Consider the following 20,794-nt stretch of genomic DNA (forward strand, 5'->3'; position numbering starts at 1 on the left):
GTGATCTCCTTGGGAGCAGAGTATTTACATTAGAAAAAATGTTGTAAGGCACTCTGAGTCTATGTAGTCAAGTGGAATAAAAATGTAATAAATAAAAAATAAATAATCAGATCAACTGTATGACAAGGTCAAATCAATTTAAATTAAGGTGATTTATAGTGCAACCCTAAACAGTTACACTATCTAAGCCCATTACATGAATTGAAAGTTGTAACTCTGTTTAGGATTGCATTGTTAAACTAGTGATTTCAGTCATCAAGGTATAGAATATTTATTTAACATCCCAATCAGGGTGGAAAGGATTTCAGTGGCACCCTGAGATGGCATCACTGCAGCATAGCCAAGCAGGCTCCAATGGAGTTCTAGGTGGTGCACCAAGCAGTGGGGAAAAGGTAACCTGCTGCCACTTGGAAAACTCCATAGGTAAACGTGACTTATGCCACGTGCTTTTGTGGCATAAAGTCGGAGAGCTGCATCAGGGGTGTTCCTGTCAACTACAGCGGGCATCCTTCCCTTGTGTTGGCACCTTCCCTTGTGTTTTACACCAGGAAGCTTCAGCCTGGCAACATCTTCTGGGTCCTGCCCGCATGCTCACCTTTTGCCACTTACACCAGCAGGGTGGGCAAACAAGCCAGTGCAGGCATAACTCCTTCCATAACTTCTTTCACCACCAGCCCAGATTGGGCTGTTAATCAGCTCTCCTATTTGACTTTTTAAAAAACAACATAGTAATTACTAGATACACCCATTAAAATGTAATTTTACAACCAAGTAGAGCTGTTATGCCCTTGGAAAATACAACTATAAATTATTTCTTAATTATCTGCCACTTTTGCTGTTTTACAAAATAGTGCATGTCATGGGTTTATTATTTAACAGATAACATACTTTCTGCTTTAGCCTTCTATCAAATTGCATTAAGACAATAACTAGAGATTAATTTCACCCACAGAACAGTTCATAAGTTCTGTTTTAAAATATGGAGCAATGTTTGCCTGTCTCTGTATATCAGTAAGAACAGCAAATAAGATAATTACTTGTAATTAAAATGGCCAGAATTTCCAAATAGGAATGGTAGTAGTTTTAGGAGAAATAGGTGATTGCCTTCCCCATGAAATGAAATGTATATTTGATTGGTATACTCTATCTTATCAAAACAACAACAACCCAACACTGTAACTTCATTTGCCACATGTTAGACTGTCTTTGTTTTGTAATGCTCTGTTTGGGTGCTAGTGCCTACCTAACAGAACTAGGTAGGCATGCAGGTGGGGAATGAAGTTACAATTTCATTTTTTTCCTTTAGTGAGACACAGTATAATATTTATTATCTAAAGCCTGAGCTTATTGCAGAGCTCCTGCAGTTAAAGAGCATAAAATGCAAGTACAAAACTATTAAAGGACTCTTTTTCATTTGTCAATCACAGCAAGACTGTTTGCTCAACCCCTTGTCATTTTATCAAGTGAATTCATTTTGGAAAAAAGTTGTACCATCTAAGGATGTCTGATGGTTCAAAACATTAAAAGGATGAATATTAGAGTTCTTTTATATTCATTTTAGTAACACTAACATTTATTTCTTCAGCAAAACAATGAAGTAACCACTGATTAGAAAATATTATGCACTTCCTACCAAGTCAGCAAAACACTGAGTTGCATGAAGAAAAGAAACCCTTACATTGCTCAGATTAATCACAGGACTATTTGTAGGAAAGTAATTTAGATGGGAAGGTAGAAGGTTCCTAAAAGTAGCTACTTATCAAATTAATCTTTCTCAATCTACTTAAATACTATCCCTGCTAACTTCATTTCTCTTGTTGGTGTTCTTGTAAAAAATGGAAAAGCATGCAGATCAGCACAGCATATGAAAAACAAGTTTGGGGAAGATTAGTACATCAAGTATTGAGAGACATCCATGGTTCACATCCATAAGAAAAAGTGAAGAGTGTAACATCAAGAAGGAGTAAATACAACTACCTTTGTGTACACATATGATACTTCTATGGATTAGGTCGAGTAACAAAAACACAAACTTGAAACAAGGTGTTTTTATGTAAAAGTATTCACATCATTTTAATATTACACAAAAACCTTCCCAACTATTAAAACATAAAAAGGAAAGTGTGAGACAAAGGCCAAATGAAAGGAACTGCATAATATTTGTCCAGGCCACTACAGGTAGTGTTATGGACAACAGGGGTTTTAGTGTGCATTATACATGGATTCATGTTCAGATGACTTGCCTTTGGCATTGTCTTATTTATATGGATACCTTTCAGCTTGTGACACTCAAGGATGTGGGCATGGTCCTTGGAGAGGTGAAGCCTACCATGTGCCCTTGACCATAAACTTCCTGGTTGATAAAAGCTGGTAGAGTGGGCCGGCCACATGTTCAAGAGGAATGGCAAATGCTTCCTTGAGAGCAGAAATTGTGTCACCTATTCTCAAGGAGGCCCTTTTATGGGTATGGGGTGGGGTGGGGGGGGGATGACCTCGGGGTGGGGGAACCTCTCTCAGCTCTACCATGTTGGAAAACTTCTAGCCAATCTTCCATTATTGGGCAAGATACTAGAGCAAATGTTTGCTTCTCAGTTCCAGGTGTTCTTTGAAGATTTTTAGACCCAGCAGCTTTTAGTACCATGGTATCCTACTGGGCTGCCTCTCAGTGCAAGGACTCACAGACACTGTGTTATGGTGAGTTTGAGGCCTATGTGGGCGATGGACCAGAAGGTTGTGGCTGGGGGAATTCCTGCTGTGCTCCATGGCTGTTGTCCTGTGGGCTTCCACAAGTTTCAGCCTTATTGTCCATACTATTTAATATTGACATGAAGCCACTGGAGGAGGTCATTCAAAGGTTTGGGCTGCAATATCTCCAATATGTGCATGATACTCAGCTCTATGTTTCTTTCCCACCTAATTCCAAGGAAGTTGTGATGTTCAAAACCGCTACTTAGAGACAGTAATGGGATAGATGAGTGTGAAAAAGCTGAAACCAAATCCTGACAAAATACAGGTACTCTCAGCAGAAAGGTAGATCAGAAACCTGACATCAACCCTGTCTTAGATAAGGTTATACTCCCCTTAAAAAGTGGTTCACAGCTTGGGAATGTTGCTTGTTACATGGTCACTACTGTAGTTTGCTTTCACATAGCTTCAGCTGGTGCCCCAGCTGCCCCCATTCCTGGCTCAGTTTGATTCAGCTACAGTGATCCATGCCTTAGTTGCATTTACAATGGACTACTGCAATGAGCTGTACTTGTGGCCAGGCCCAGATCTAGGAATGGGCATGAGAAGCAGCTGCCCCCAGCAGCAGGAAGAGATGGAGCGGTGGCAGACAGGGGTTGATATATCCCAGAATGCTCACCATCCCTTGTTCAGTCCTCTGCTTGGGAGATGATGAGTGGGATGAGACAGCAGCCACAGAAAGGCCCCTGTCTTGACCCTGCCTCTCCACACTCAGCCCTGTCTTTTGAGGTGATGACAAAGCATTGCTTTGCTCCCTCTATTGCCTCTGCTTGCACTCTGCGGTTGATTCCCCACCAGTTTGGGAAAAACCGGGACCTTTTCAGCATGGTTTCAGAGTCCCCACTGCAGGTTCTGCCCCACAAACGATCCTTGTTCCCAGAAACACAGCAACAATGAAGGATTCCCCACTGAGGCGGATTGAACATGCAATCCACTCAGGGGCTATCCTGATTGGCTGTTGTGTTGTGTTGTGTTTGTTGTGTTGTGTTGTGTTGGGGCAGGAATTTTTAATTTTATTTTCAACCTTCCAGATCCACGTCTCTGTGAGCATGCGCAGAGTGACCCCATGCGGAAACGAAGAAACAGGCGATTAAAGCGAAGCCTTGTTTCCGCGCGCCTCTGTGTAGTCGGATCCACATGGATACGACATGTAGCCCTGCTTTATATTACCTTCTACTCAGTCAAAACCAGCCCCATGTTGCTTCGTATCCACGTGGATCTCTGGTCTGCAAATTTTTTTAAAAGGCTGCACGCGCATCACACATAGTCTCACTGGATGGGAGACTCTGCATTCTCACTGGATGGGAGACTCCACGTCACTACCAGCGGCGGGAAAAACGAATCCGGATTCACTCCCCCAACTTCCCCACCGCTCGATTGCCCACACTTTTTAAAAAAGGTCTTCAAAAGATCAACAGATCTGATGAGTACACAAGGGAAGACCTTTTCAGTGGCAACCCCATGATTATGGAACAACCTCCATAAGGAGGTGCACCTTGTTCCATTACTCTGAACCGCTAGGAGGCCAGCAGGAGAAGGTTTTGTCTATGACAACATTTGATTCATTCTGCCTACTGGCAGTTTTAAATTATTGATTTTAACTGGTAGTTTTTATGTATTTTGTGTATTGTATTCGTCCCCTTGAGTTTCAATAGGGTGGAAAGATGGCTAATAAATATTTCAAATAAATAAATAATGTACAGTAATGATTTTAGAAGTTAAAAGCAAATCAAAACAGAGTACATTTTCACTAACTGTCCATATAAACTACTTGCAACAGGCCAAATCAAACTCAAATACACCAAAACTAATGTCTATAAAAGATAGTGTCTATTAAATGTACCAAAAACAGTGTCTGATACCAAAGAGTGTTTATAAAATTAATCCAAAGCCTCAGATCATCAGGACAAATTCAGAATATATTTTCAGCACTAGAACTCAAACCTTCAACAGGAGAAGAAACTGTATGGCTGCTATAATTTGTGTGCATATACAGAAAACCATTCACTTAAATGAAAAACCACAGCCAACAAATGTACAACTACAATTATGGGAAAATGTCCAATAAGAGGGTGGCTCCTGAAAGGGTCCAGCCACTCTGTTTATTACCCTGAGCCACTGGCAGAGGCAGGATGTAATAGCATACAAATACCTGTGATTTTCTTCTGAACATTTTGAAATGAATAGGAGTTAAGCAAGAACACAGTGGTTTCAACATACGTCTTTGAATAGATGATATTGCTGTTAGATTGTGTCCATATTCCTCTAATCCAATGTTTCCTATTCCTCTAATCCAATGCTGGATCCTTCAGTATCACAACATAGATCCTTCCTAAGTCTTTTCAATTGTCTTTTGAAGCCATTTAAAAATATGCCTTTTAATCCTGTATGTTTTGTTTTGTATGTGTTTTTGCTCCTCTCAGCGGCATAGTGGTTAAGAGCAGGTGCACTCTAATCTGGAAAATTGGGTTTGATTTCCCCGCTCTGCCATTTGAGTTGTGGAGGCTTATCTGAGGAACTAGATTAGCCTGGGTACTCCAGCACACGCCAGCTGGGTGACCTTGGGCTAGTCACAGCTTTACGGATCTCTCTCAGCCCCACCCACCTCACAGGGTTGGGCTCTACAGGCTAATGGTTACTCTACAACAGACATCAGAAGAGCTGCAAGACCAAGAACAAGCCACATGAACAAAGATAAAGAGCCATCTAGAAAGTGTCCTTACCATACATGAAGGGAACCACTGACCGCATAGGAAAACTGATGAAGAAGCATAACCTACAAACAATCTACAGACCCACCAAGAAAATTCAACAAATGCTACGTTCAGCAAACGATAGGAGGGATCCTCTAGCTATTGCAGGAGTCTACTGCATACCATGTAGCTGTGGACAAGGCTACCACCAAACGCAGTGCTCAGACATGAATCAAAGAACACGAAAGGCACTGCAGACTATTTCAGCCAGAAAAATCAACAATAGCAGAACACATAATAAACGAACTTGGACACAGAATACTTTTTGAAAACACAGAAATTCTGGACCACTCTGACAACCACTACATCAGACTACACAGGGAAGCCATTGAAATCCACAAAAACATGGACAATTTCAACAGAAAGGAAGAAACCATGAAAATGAACAGAATTTGGTTGCCAGTTTTGAAAAACACTAGAGTCAAGACAGTGACTAATCAGCTCCACACAGACATAGGATGACTATAGACAATCAAAGGGAACAAAGGCCAGACTACTTCTATTCAGATGCCTCACCTATTGACCTTGCTATCTCCATTGTTACTCACATGCTACACTTCATTGTTACTCACTTGCCAGGCCACTCCTATTCAGATGGCCTCACCTATTGACCTTTACTCACAGGTATATATACTCCACTTGCTTTCCTTTCCTACTATCAGATCTTCTGAAGATGCCAGCCACAGATGCAGGCGAAACATCAGGAAAGAATGCTGCTAGAACACGGCCATACAGGCCGGAAACCACACAGCACCCCAGTGATTCCAGCCATGAAAGCCTTTGACAATACATCTTCTTCTTCTTCCTATTCCCTATTATGGTACCATCGTTTAACACCCATTAATGATGTGATATGCTGGTTGAATATAAACATTTTAAAGATTTATATATATATATATATAACATATATATATATAACATTTTAAAGCTTTTAATATATATTTTTAATATACATTTTAAAGCTTTTAATATATATTTTGAATATAAACATTTTAAAGCTTTTATATATATATTTTATTTATTTATATAATAGTTATATTTATATAATATAAATATAAAATAAATATATTTTTTATATATATAAAAATATAAAAATATAAAAAACACGCATTAATGATGTGATATGCTGGTTGAATATAAACATTTTAAAGCTTTTAATATATATTTTGAATATAAACATTTTAAAGTTTTTATATATGTGTGTGTGTGTGTGTGTGTGTGTGTGTGTGTGTGTGTATATATATATATATATATAAATCTAATCTGTATATATATATACAGAGTACCACTTATATATATATAAGTGGTACTCTCTCTTTACCAGTCACTTTTACATATTTGTATATTTAGCCAGCCCATGATTCTCAAATAATGTTTAAAACTGACCATGTATTTGTTAAACAATAAACATCTGTTAACTTGGTACTTGAAGGGTTTTTTTTAATTATCTTGGGCCAGAAACTAACAAATCCAATCTGAGAGCAGTATGTTCTAATTATCTAATGGACTGAAACACTGAGTATTATGAAATTCAGCTACCCAGTTGCTAGGTCCTCATGGGAGGGCAAGTTAATTAACTATCAGGAAAGACACAAATGCTGTCTACAGCAAGAAGGAAGAATGATTAATTGGTGACTAGAGTGAACTATTTAAATGTCATGTTTGTGTGCAGTTCTCATTAAATACTAATATATTTCTGTATAAAAAGACTGAATCATCAGAATACACAGGTGCAGAACACAAAGTATTTTTTAAAAAAACATAACTCCCAAGAAGCAAAGTCATATAGAGTTTCATAGAAAAAAGACACCTCAATTTTGAAGATATGCTACTTTTAGAAGAAAAATTGCCTCCTGTTGTTAGCCACGAATATCTAAAAAGATCCAGTCCGTGCTTGAGTAAGTGTTTCAGATGAAATTTTGAAATCTCTTCTGTGGTAAAAAAAACAAACATTTTAAATAAATGTCTGTGTTGTGCATAAAAAGCAATAATTCTGAAAGCCAGCAAAGTTTTTCTAAGAAGCAACAGTATTGATGTAGATGGCTTCCACATGGGCTATCTGCCCGAAATACAATGTTTTCAGGAAGCAGTTTTAGTCCTGCTTCCCCACAGCATCATGGTGCACTTATTCTTTGGATTTTCTGGTCCACATGAAAGCCATTTTCGCTGACCCTGTCCCCACAGCAGCCATTTCTCTCCAGCCCTCCGCCACGAAGGAGCACCAGAATATAATTATATCAGTGTACCATTGAAGAAACAGGTACAGCAGGTCCTCTGAATTCTGAGCTTTCCTTTCCTCTTCTATACATTTTATCTTGTATTTCTACAAGGGAAGTGGCTACAGACTTTTTTAAATGCAAACTGAGAATTCAGAGGACTTGCTATGCTTACAGTTACAATGGTATATTGATAGAATGCTATTCTAGTGCTGATTTTAAAAGACATCGGTGTCTTCCACTGCTATTTTGTATCAACCATTTTGTGACTGTACCCACCACACTGTATTCAAAAGGTGCCTGTAGACTCAAAAAGGTTGGGGTTTCCTGGACTATTTTTTTTAAAAATGAAAAACTTGGAATTCAGAGATTGTGACAGACAAATTGTTCCAACATTTAGCAACATGTCAGCAGTTGATTCAAAAATAAAACAAAAAGGGAGCAATTACCACTGCAGAAGACTCAGGCAAGGACAATGGTGCTGATGTGGATGGGACCAGGAAGATCAGGACTTCCCCGTTCAAATGTGCACCACCCTCCTTCACTGCAATCTTTCTTAAATCATAACAGTAAATCAAATGTTGGAAAGATGGGGGGAAGGGGGGACCAGCAGGTGCATGGAAGCATCGAAATGATTGCGGTGAACCAGAAGAAAAACCAGCTTCCCAACAGCATCAAATGCCAGGGCAAATAACCCATATGTAAGTCACCATAGTTCTCTTTTCCCCATTTCGTCCTCACAACAACCTAATCAGCTAGGTGAGGCTGTTTATCTAAAAGACCCCAAGTGATGTTCATGGCAGAATGAATGACACAGGTTCATTCCACACAGCATATTTATAATGGGTTTCAATGGTTATAAAGGAACCCATTTTCCCTTTCTATAAATGGAAAATGAATTCATTTATAATTATTGCAATCCGTTATAAATATGCTGTGTGGAATGAGCCCCAGGTCCTGATCCACCATTCTGCTACAATACTCTGGCTAGAGAGACAGATGGAGACTTTTGATTCTAAAATAGCACCTCATGTCTTCCTCCTGTGGTGGCTTAAGTTCATCTTTGCTATACTGAGCCTGTTTTTTTAAGAATTCAGCGCTGGATCTGATGGGAGCCAGGGAGAAATCACTGGCTGCCTAACAATAGGAAAGCTTGTGGTTAGGGATGTACTAAAGGTTGCACAGCACAGGTAAAGCGCGTTTCCTGCATCCCCTCTTTCCCGTGGATCACCGCTTACCTGACTTTTAAGTAAATCTCACCACTCTGCCGCTCAAGACTGTCCGGTCTTATTGCTATCTTATTCACTGCAGGCGTCGTTCAGTTGCTATGGTCACCAGCCATTCAGCACGGGCAGTTGCCGGAAGCAATGCGCTTTCTGTAGGTTTAACCCGCCCCTACTGATGGAAAGAGTCATTGGACGCTTCAAGGCAAAGTGTAACAACTGACGGTAGCAACCTCAAGAGGACTTCAATTCCCAGCATGCTCTATTTTCAAGCGTCTGTGTGTCGGAGGTGTGTTTTGGGTTCTGTTGGCTCATTTTGGGTCTCGTTGCAAAAAGCAAGTAAATATTCAGCTCCATGTGCTGATGTTTCTTTTCTTTTCACAACATAGTTTTCCTTAAGCTACTGCACTCATTTCCTTTTATATTTTATCTTATTTCTCTTACTTTTCTAAAGGCTGCTTTATGCATCGGTTTGAGCCTGTCGCCTCTTCTAATGCTGGCGAGAGTTTCGCCGGCGTGGGGGCGGGAGCCTGCTCGCACGGAAGCGTGCGAGCAGGCGAGGGGGAGGCCGGCAGAAGGCAGGCGGCTCCGCACGGAGCCGCCTGTTCCCCCTCCTCCCTCCCACTTACCGTGTCGTCCTCGTCGCCTGCGGGGCGTCGCAGCCCCGCCCACGCTGCCCTCCGACCCCCTCGGCGACGCGCCGGAGGCCCGGGGACAGGCCGGGTCGGCTGGGCGCCGGCGCTCCGCGGCGCCGGCTGCCCAGCTGCTTCAAGGACCGTCCATGCGGATGGTCCCAGCGTCTTCAGGTCGGCGCGCAATGCGCCGACCTCGCCGTTTCCGCCGCCGTGCGGAAACGGCCAAAAAGAAGTACGTTAAAATCGCCTTTTTTTCATATACAGCTGTTTCCAAGCAAACTCTTTTCTATTCGGTTTCCCGTCGATGGCTGACTTGAGGCGTTTTTCTGAGACAACCTAATAACTTTAATAGCTTAATTATATTTTAGCTTTATTTGGGGGGCATTTGTTCAGAACAGTCAAAGCTATTCAGTCAAAGTCAAAGTCTGCCTTATCTCTCCTCCCCATGATGAGATTACTCTTCATAATTGCAAGTTTGTGACGGAAAAGGAAAATTTCATTAAAGGCTTATAACAAAAGCACTTTGTATACTTGCTTGCATCTTGGGAACATTGAAGGCACAAACTGATGTAATTTTGCTATCTGTAATGTTCTTGCAAAAGCCAAATAAAGCCACATTCTTTTAAAAGATTTTCAGATAGCATGACATCAGACAGGGGCACAAATTGTAACGGGTCAAACCAAAAGCAGCCTACAAATATGTCAGGTAAATGAGCCCACGATAGTATGGCAAATGTAACTTGATCTTGTGATGGTGTCATTTGGTGGATATCAGGGTTGACACTGAGATTGGTTTGTTTGCAGTCAAGCCTTGATATGCAACTGCACCCATCCCCTGGACAGGGATAAACACCTGCAAGATTTACAGCAAGATTTCTACAAGGAAAGTGAGAAGATAAATGGCAAGGATAAACTGATACCCAAATCACGTAGGGCTGCCAATTCCAAGTTGGGAAAGTACTGATTTGAGATGGGGGAGCTCAGCAGGGATGTGGTACCGTACAGTCCACCTTCTGAAGCTGCCATTTTCTCCAGGGAAACGGATCTCTGTAGATTGGGGATCAGCTTTAAATCCAGGAGAATTCCAAGCACTACCTGGAGGCTGGCAACCCAAGAGTCACCTTCAGCAGAAAGGTTTAAAAGTAATTGCAAAGAAGCTTGTTAGAAACTGTTGGAACTTCTCACCACCTTAGAATGGCTTCATGTCAAAATGCTTTTAGACTTACATGGGAAGAGGCAGAAATACTCGCCCAAGATAAAAAACGCTGGAGAGTACTTGTTGCCCAATGTGCTACTTAGCATGATGGATTTCATGAGGATGATGCTTTTTGACTACATTCATTTAAACAACATATATCAAATAACTGAGTTTGTCAAACGATGAACATTATGTTTTGGAACAGGTTTCTGAACAATTATTATAGGACAATGTTTTGGAAAAATAAGTATAGTAACAGGACCAGAGTGCTTGCATTGTTAAAACTGTTATATAGACTATGTATAGAAACATTTTTCCTGCTTTTTGTTGTGTATTGTATGTGTGTATATTCTTTTTAAATTAATAAAATATTATTTAAAAAAATTAAAAATTACCATTAATCTGTACAGGTTTTTGTATTCTGTTCAAATTCATCTACATTGATATGTCATCAGTTGCTGGGAGTGGTCCTCACTCATTGTTTACTCTTTTGATAAGATTTTGTTTTTCACCTGTGCTCTGCAATGTAAAGTAGCACACCTGGGATCTGGACTCTTTCTCCTGCTGCTGTCTTTCTCTGCCAATAGAATTTCATGCATTCAGGCTCTGGTACATGCCCTAAGTCTGTTACAGCCCAATCCACAGCCCCAGGTGGCCGGGGACAGCACTGCTGCCATGCCACCCCACCATCTCCTGAGGGCTTTCTGGTGGTGCGGGGAGGCAGAAAAATCACCCATTCTCACCAAAAGCCCTCCAGAGGGCTTAATGAATGTATGTTACCTGATGGGGTTGGCGGCATGGGAATGCTGACCCAATGTCCAGTGCCATGTCCAGATATCCCAGAGGGCTGCGGCATCCACCAACCAGCATTTGCTCCTCTCCCAGGGTTACTGCCCAGGGGAGGGCAAATCTGCAGGTGGGGGCCCATGCTGTCTCCGCAAGATGATTCCTCTGGTCCCCCAGATTGGGCCATTAGTTTTTAAGACACCACAAGACTTATTTAGGGCTATATAAGGCTAACATGCTACCACTCTGGAGTTCACCATGCATGGTGATCTACCTTCAACTCTATTTTACATGGGTACTAGAAAAACAGTAGGGTTGTTGAGCACCTGATAGGTTAAAATAAATACTTTGCTGGCTGCACTCAGATTCATGGGTCACATGTGCCAGTATATGTTAATCCTCTTATCATCATCACACTCAAATGTCTGTCAGGAAGGCCACTAAAAGGTCCCATTCACAAAACTATCAGTGTTACCACATACTATGGGGACACTTCAGACATGCAGAAAAACAAAATCTTGCTTTTTCATTCTTTCTTTTAATTTTTGGCTTCCCTTCAACCTGCCCCAAAAAGTAGCTCAAAAAGACATTGTTTTCTCAGCAGAGGGCAATGAGTACCCGTCTTTATTAGGTCATTTGGGGGAGTGTTTGTCCTCTCTTTTGATGTATAAGGTAAGATTATGTTGAGAACCACTGAGAGAGAGCCAAAGAAGAAAACAAAAAGAAAACAGAAGGAGTATGGACACTGGCGTGCTAAAAGCCCCACAGAGTTTATAAAATTCTGGAGATGGAGATTTTCATCAGGATGAAATTTCCCAATCATTTACATGTCTCACTTGATGGGACACAGATTTCCCTCCCAATTTAGTATACTTTATAACAAGGTGTGTGGTATCAGAAAAATAGCAAAACCAAGATGGCATGGGATTTTACATACTTAGGGGACTCCCAGATATCTGAGAAAATACTTTGTATAATAACTGCAACAACCAAAAAAGGCCCAATGAGGCTTGAGCGTGCCCCAGGATCCATGAAACCTGAGGACTGTTGACAGTCAGGCAAAATTGAAGGAAAAGGGGAGAAGTGGGTTTGTTCAGGTGTCTTAAGAGTTTATAGTTTTCTTGCAGCATTTAGGTAGGGGGAGGGGGAATTAGCAAAGCATTGATTTTGGTCCCCTCTGTTCCTTGCATGTTTCAATTGCTAGACATTAAAAATGTCCCATTTCCTTTCCAGCCTCTCCCATCATTCAAGTTTTTTTTGCACTTTATCTGCATTAGATTTCAGATTTCTATTTAGTGTGGAACTATTGTAACCATTCTGACACTTCTTTAAAATAATTAGTCAGTGACATTTCCACTTATTCATGTTTGTCTATCACATTCTTGTCCATCCTTTAAGAAGCTTAGGACCCTGTTTGTGTTTTTCATATTCGTCATTGTATCCCCACAGCTGAGGTTGGTTAGGATGAGAGAGACAGACTGGCCCAAGGTCAGCAAATCATTTTCATTAAGAGAAAAGCAGAGACCTGAATATAAATTACATCATTTTTATTACCCTGCGTTGCTTTCTAAAGCTTTCATTGAAGGGAAGGGAGCAAGTTAAATGGATCCTTTGCCAATAAAATCGAAATAAATCCAATCAATCCCTTTGTTAGATAGCCAAAATTGGCACCTGCACACATTTCCATTACTCTTTTAGAAAAACAGACTTGTAAGTGGTGGAATTCAGCAGGTCCACACCATTTTGGCAGAACCGGATGTTAAATGGTGCTTTTAAACAAACAGTTGTTAAATTATTTGAATCCTACCACTGCGTTGTAAGGGCCTGCTCAGCATGGTGAGAGAACTGTAGTGCAGCACTTTTTCAGAGATGTGCACCAAGTTACTTAGAAAGGCATTTTAGAACATGAAAACTGACCAAGGTATAAAATTATGATTAGAGCTGCACATGCGGTGATAGCATTGGGTTGGAAAGATAATAAGTAATGGACAATCTCAAAATGGTTGGAATATGTATGGGAACAAATACAGTTAGAAATTTTTGAGATGATGTCAAAAAATATGCTATAGCAAGAAAAATTAAGAGACATTATGAAGATATGGACAACGTTCGAGAACTGGATGAGAGAAGCCGGATTTAACGAAGAAATCTGGGTGAAAAGAATACGGAGAATGAACTTCCTGCTGCTTGCTTGAATAACTGAGAAAAAAAGAAGGGGAGGGGGAGGGGGGAAAAGGGGGGAAATGTATAGTTCGAATAAATATATTGCACATAACTGTTATATAAATATTCTATACAATAAAAAAATTATTTAAAAAATGAAAACTGACCAAGGGGGTCATCTGCTGGGAGGCTTAGCAGTGATGATGAACCTATGACACATATGTCAAAGGTGGCACACCACAATGTTTTGGGTGACACAAGAACTATTTTCCCTGTTTGAGTCACTTTTGTAATTATTTGACGTTTCTTTATATAATACATAGCAACACACGTGATTGGATTAAAAAAACAAATGTTTGTAAAGCATTGGGGTTTTTTGATGGGAGTAGGCTGGAGCCAGGCCAGCAGAGTCCAATTAGTCCCTTTCAGAATTTTGGAAAGGCCGAGTCCAAAAAGTTGGCCAACCTTGGGCTAGACAAGAGGGAAGTGGTCTATGCCGAAGCAAGCATTCCCCGAAGGTCTTTCGCAGCAATATATTGCATAGGGCCAGCCTCAGGAAAGCAAACGCTCGCCAGCGGGTTTCTGTGATGCAGGAGGCGGGCGCAGGGCAGCCGGAGCTGGGATCTGGTCACATTGTCTGCGGGAGGAGGTGGGCACTGCCGTCAGTCACGTGGCGTCTCTTCAGCCGGCTGCCGCAGTCGCTGCACCGAGGCAGCCCCGCAGCCACGACCCTGGAGTCAGAGCCCTGCGGGTCCAGATGTGGGTGCACCTCGGGGCCGAGGAGGCCCGCGCGCACACACGGCCATGACGCCGGCTGGCCATTGAGACAGTGCCGCCTTCCTACGAATTTGCACTTCCCCCAGCGGCTGCAGGTGAGTGGATCTCGGCGCGCTGTCCTCACCGGCGGTGTCAGGTTTCTCCTTTTTCGCACCTCGCCCAGATGCTGATAAGAGTTGTCCCCGCCACTTATATAAATCCGCCTGGCGGCTGTAGTGCAAGAGGGGAAAAAACCCGTCAGGGAAGGCAGGGCGCTCAGTCATGGCAGGGCAGGGCGACATAGGCTGCGAAATGCGCTGCTTCTCTCGTTATCCTTCGAAAGGTCAGTCTTCGTTTCCACGCGCTCCGGTTCCTCGATCCAGGAGACACGGCAAACTCTCTGTAGGTTGCAGAGGTCACGGGGAAATTTTTCTCCCTTGTGCTTTCTTCCGAATTGCTGGGTTATGACGAGACTGGATTAGGAATTAGAGTTTTCTACCGACCAAGTATTGCCCGGGTTTGTTCCTGTCCCTTTAAGATGCGTAGGAAGCAGCAAGTGAAATTAAATGTTATAATTTGCTAATTGCGGTGGCTCAAATGGGCTGTGAAGAAAGAGGAGTGCAGGCTAAAGTTGACTTCTTTTCCCTGTTTAGATGCCCACATCAACACCAAATGCCCTACTCTGGAATGGATCAGGGTGGCTTAGCAGTGATAGAGAAAGCACACTTTGTGCATGCTCAAAAGCCTCCCCCTCCCTTAAGATTTGACATATTGGAGCAGAGATATTGCAGGGGTAACAGGTGATGGGGTTAAGGCCCCATGACTCTGGTTCCAAACTAAGACTTAATGGCGAGTGATTTGACCTGTAGAACTAGCTAACCAATTCTGTTTCAATGAGGAGGTGTGCTTGTTATATAGGCTTTCTGTTTGCTGTGAGCAAGTTTGTTAAAGATGTAGGGGAGAAATCTGAGGTTTTATCCAAAGGGGCAAGGTGAGCAGTATAAAATATTTACCACCGCCTAGCAATCAGAACAGTTACATTTAGAGCCCTGTTAAAACCCTGTGCCCTTCATCTGCTCCAGAAATTTACTTGCCCTTGTTTTGTAGATTGTCACCTGGTGGGGATCATGTAGCCTTACTCTTAAATAGTTTCTAGGGACTTCTGTTGATATCTCTGCCAACACTGACAGCCTTGAAATGGAGATTCAGCATGGAACCTTCTGCATGCAGAGCACACCGTCTGCCATTGAAGTGTATGTCACCCACAGCGGAAGTGTGAAGAAACTTTTGTGACTTGAATATGGATCGTGTGAACTGTCATGGGGACCAGCCAAGCACTGCACTGTGTGTGGAATGTCCTTTAGAGCCCTCCTCATACTTCTTTTTTCATATGCTAATTTGCATATAGGAAAGACTGGGATTATGAAAAGCCACCAAAAAAAAATCCTATTTCTATATTTGGGTGTCAGGGCGTCATAAATTGAATTGGTTGCTTAAGGAACAATCTTAAAACAAGTCTACTGAGAAAGTAAGTCCCATTTTATTCAGTGAGGCTTATTCCCAAGAAAGTGTTTTTAAAACCCGGAAAACCCACCAGAACCTGTTTTTAAAATTGTCACCTTAAAATGAATAAACACTATAACTGTGAGGCCACAACTTTTTTAAAATACCCAACTTTACAATCTCCGCTTGTATTTAACAGGGAACAGAACTTCTAATTCATATGGTAGCAGAGGAGATACGGAAGCTGTGAATGCATCATGCAGGAGCCTCTCTAGCAGGTAGCTGGTGCCTCAGTGACTACCAAAAATAGCTTATGAAGCCTCTAGAAGAAGACCCAGTAGGAGACTGCAAGTCCCAAAGAGCTGGGAATTCTGTCTGTCTGTCTGTGTGCAGAGGGAATTGGAACCAGTCCATGGCTACAGAGGATGGGGCGGTATAAAAGTTTAATAAATAAATAAATAAATAAATAAATAAATAAATAAATAAATAAATAAATAAATAAATAAATAAATAAGCTGACATCAAATTAAATTTATGAACAGGGAATTTTTACACTGATACACCAAGTTATAGTAGTTTAGGATATTTTTAATTACTCAGAAACCAATCTCATTAAATAAAACTTTGGTGACCCCTGGGGTCTATACTATGCATGTCCTAGAATAAACTTCTGATCAAGTGTCTGTTGGAGGGAGCTTGATTCTCAAAAGCTTATATCCTGAAAATCTTGTTGGCCTCGAAGGTGCTACTGGACTGAAATCTGACAGCTCTACTGCTGATCAACTTGGCTACCCTCTGAAACTAACTTCAGATCAGCACTTTGTTATCTATAGCTGTTAAAGAAAGATAAGTATTACTGTATTGTTGAAGGCTTTCACGGCCAGATTCAATTGGTTGTGGTGGGTTTTCCAGGCTGTGTGGCTGTGGTCTGATGGATATCGCAGGTGAAATGTTAGGAACAAGATCCAGCAGACCATGGCCACACAGCCCAGAAAACCCACCACAGTAAGTATTACTAATCACATCCTTTAGGGATTCACTACGGGAACACATCAGCTAGTGAACTTTACATTGCACATTTTTGTCATGTTCCTAGCATTGTGAAGGTGAGCAGAATATTCTTCCTTGTTTAAACGTTCAGACTCAGTGTGATGTCATGATTGACCAAATAGAACTGGGTTCAAGCCACTCTTTGGCCAATAAGCACCTTTGTGTCCTTTGACCAGTCTGCCTCTCTCATAGTCCAGTCTACTTCACAAGATTGCTGTGAAGATAAAAAGGAAGTGGGAAGACTTGTCTACACAGCCTTTGGCCACTTGGAAGAAGGGCAGTATGTGATGGATAAAATATGATAGCGGCATTGCATTTCTTCTACCAGCCATGGTGTGTATGATGAATAAGTGCAAAGATAGGATGAAGCTTGTCAGGTACATATTCAGCATTGTAATTATATGCAACTGCAGATGTGACTTTTTAATTGAAGCTTTTGTATTTTTGCCTGTTTTTGAGAAGTAAGAAATAAATTCAGGAATTCTGGTTTTAAGATAGGATTCAGACTAAAATTTCTACCAGTAGAATGAAACGTTGCAAGCACGTAGGTAAGGGGGGATTCTCAGGTTCAACCCCCCCCCATTGCATGTCCAAAGCTCCGCCCCCGTTTGTGGGTTTTTTGTATTTTAAAGTGTTATTTCGGTTTTTGGCCTGCAGGGGTCGCATTTTTAGGCTAGTGCAGGGGTAGGGAACCTGCGGCTCTCCAGATGTTCAGGAACTACAATTCCCATCAGCCTCTGTCAGCATGGCCAATTGGCCATGCTGGTAGGGGCTGATGGGAATTGTAGTTCCTGAACATCTGGAGAGCCGCAGGTTCCCTACCCCTGGGCTAGTGGAACCAAAATTTCAGGCTATTGTCAGGTGACACTCCTGATGATACCAGCCAGGTTTGGTGAAGTTTGGTTCAGGGGGTCCAAAGTTATGGTCCCTCAAAGGGGGTGCCCTCATCCCCCATTGTTTCCAATGGCTTTGAGCCATTAGTAGATGGGTTACCCCTTTGATGCAGGTCCCATATCTTTGGACCTCTGAACCAACCAACTTCACTTAAACCTAGGTGGGTGGTATCATTAGAGAGAGTCTCCTGATGACACCACCCAGGTTTCAGGTGAAGGTTGTTTACAGAGTGGTCCAAAGCTATGGACTCCGTGCAAAAGTAGGCCTCCCATCCCCATTGTTTCCTAAAATGGGGGCTAATAGAAGATATGTACTACACCTTTGAAGGTCCATATAACTTCTTGGACCCCTGAACCAAACTTCTTCACCAAACCTGGTATCACTCAGGAGAGTCTTCTAAAGATACCCTGAAAGTTTGGTGGATGCTAGCTTTAACAATTCGGACCCCTGGAAAGCAAGCAACTCCCCTACATTTCTCCAGGAGATTCTCCTTTTGAATCCAAACCCCTCTCGGCATTTCGATTTGAAGGGAGAATCTGAGGTCCCGTGGATTCAAACCCTTGAAAGTGATGTTGTTTCAGTAGTAGGGGGGATAATCCACCCCAAAAAATGGGTCAGGCATCACTTTCAATGTTATGTTTTAACTGGGGACCCCTAGGATTCTCCCCTTTAAGATGGATCAAAAAAGGGAGAATCTGGGCTCCCTAATTTAAAACACTCCATTGGAAAGTGATGCTGTTTGGGGTAAGTGGATTTTCAGTTATCACAGCAGCCACCCTTAGGGGGTGGGGCACAAACCTCAGGTTTTGCACCAGGCTCAATTTTCCCTTGCTACCCCTCTGCCTGGAGGGGAGAGAGAAGGGACTGCCAGCTACCAGCTGGGAGCCCAGCCGGTGGGGGGGCGTGGCGGGCAGGGCAGGGGAGTCTGCCATCTCTGGCCTCGGAGAGCTGCTTTTATAGGCAATGAGGCCAGGGGCGGGGCTTGGAGAGGTGTGGCCACGCCCCCAGGGGCAGGTGGGGGTGTGGCCTTGCCCCGAACCCTCACATAATAAATCTATACCTACGTCACTGAAACCTTGCTACCTCCTCCCAAATGCTGCTCCTGGGGAATAGGTGTCCCTGAGGAATTGCATGAGAAGGGTCTGTAGTGGAAAGGGAGAATTGGAAGATATTGCCAATTTAACAGTTAGTGTACATAAGTAGGTTATGTACAATGCATAAATATGCTTTATCAGTCTCTAGTTATGGTTCATGTCTCGAATAGCAAGATGGGAATAAAAATTGCTTCTTTATTGCTCCTGCTATTTTTTAATGGATGGGTTTTTTTAATGGATGGTTTTGTACTGAGCCTAGAAGACCCAGCAGTATTAGGACAGTGTGTCAAGAGAAACATAATCACCATAAATCTTACTGAAAGCGACAATGATTTGCAGGCCATTCCCACCAAATGTGGTGAGCAAGCGTGCTTAGGATTGAGTAGCACCTCCAGTAGCACATTCTTGGCATGTTTCTGCCACTGCTGCAGGTAAAATGCTAAATAATTCACATGCTCTGTGCAAAAGATATGGGTGAGGGAGATCGATGTAAGGCATCTCAAGTCCTGAGCATCCGCATGACATTTTGTGTTGTAAGTAGAGCACATAAGAAGTTGTATTAAGGTTGGTTTTTTTCAGACAACTCTTTGAATTGTTTGTGGGTATGTTTCTGAATATACTTTATTTTCTAGAGTTCCTAGGAGAGGAGAGCCATTGGGGCATAGTGGTTAAGAGTATCAGACTGGAATCTGAGATACCCAGGTTCAAATCCCCATTTGTGCCATGGAAACTCTCTGGGTCACCTTGGGCCAGTTACATGCTTTCAGCCTAAACCACATCACAGGGTTGTTGTGATGATAAAATGGAGAGGACAAATAAACAAATTTAATAAGTAAACAGTAGAACCTGAAGAGCTAGTTGTGGAGTTCTGCACATATTGTCCAGATTCTGGCTATTTTCTTGCTCTCTACAGCCATTTAAGTTCTTTCAAAAGCTGCTTTGGGAATTTGCTGGCGCTGAATAAGCACCCTTGGACTGGTATTATTTCCTGGGCTGCGCATATGCAACAATGGAGGCCCTCCCCCATCCTATTGCTAAGACTCTTGTGCCCTCTGCCAGCCACTCACCTGAGAGACAGATGTGTATACACATATCTTTTGTGCTGATAGGATGTTTGAGAAATCCAGGATCACAGGATGCTTCACTGATGGTCTCAGAAACAAATTATAGTAATTTGTGGGTGTGTCTCTTAGTTTTCCAGAATCTGAAGAATTTGTTATTTTTCTAAAAGTGTGCTTTGAGGGTTGGCATGTTCTTGTGTCTGTTCAAAAATGTAACTGTTACAGCAAACACAGGCAGGAGTCAAATAAGCATCTGCAATCAAATATGACAGTCATTAAATTTCATAACTTACCTGTGTGATGAAATACCTCTTAGAATAAGAATTTAAGAACCACATTTCTGATATAAGAAGCTTCAGACTGGGGTGTAATGAATGAAGGTTTCTGGACTAAATTGAAAAAATGTAACTATATCCAAAGGTCAAATAAAAAATCTGGGAAAATGTTGTACAGTGTACAAAATGTTGTGTTTATGCAAAATGTTTTCCTTTAATTGCTCTAAAAATAGAATGAAGTGTGGGAACTCTGGGTGAACTAAGTTTTCTTTGTTTAATGCATCTGTTTCTTTCTTCTGTGCTTTTTTGATGGTTAAAAGCATGATCATCTAAATTGGCTGGGAACTGTAATATGTACACATGGATTATCTAGCTGTAACTTGCTACCCATATTAGACTATAGAACCAAATCATGTCCTAGATATGTCACAAGTAAATAATG

General features: G+C 41.9%; 1 protein-coding gene across 6 annotated transcripts in view; it reads right to left on the reverse strand.

The window, feature by feature from the left end:
• The window catches only part of DNAI3 (dynein axonemal intermediate chain 3), a 54,084-nt gene extending 42,827 nt beyond the window's left edge, over positions 1–11,257 (reverse strand). For 2 of the 6 annotated variants that reach the window (XR_007244625.1, XM_048498078.1), the window contains exons 1-2: positions 11,246–11,257; positions 8,953–9,367 (exon numbers count right to left, since the gene is read on the reverse strand). The gene's annotated coding sequence lies outside the window, so the exon portion shown is untranslated. Of the gene's footprint in view, positions 1–595; positions 710–7,308; positions 7,430–8,952; positions 9,387–9,566; positions 9,621–11,245 lie in introns of those variants that run through there. The other 4 variants (XM_048498074.1, XM_048498076.1, XM_048498077.1 and 1 more) reach the window with 4 other exon arrangements.
• Positions 11,258–20,794: the final 9,537 nt, after the last annotated feature.

The sequence above is a fragment of the Sphaerodactylus townsendi genome, linkage group LG05, assembly GCF_021028975.2.
Source record: "Sphaerodactylus townsendi isolate TG3544 linkage group LG05, MPM_Stown_v2.3, whole genome shotgun sequence".
NCBI classification, from domain to species: domain Eukaryota; kingdom Metazoa; phylum Chordata; class Lepidosauria; order Squamata; family Sphaerodactylidae; genus Sphaerodactylus; species Sphaerodactylus townsendi.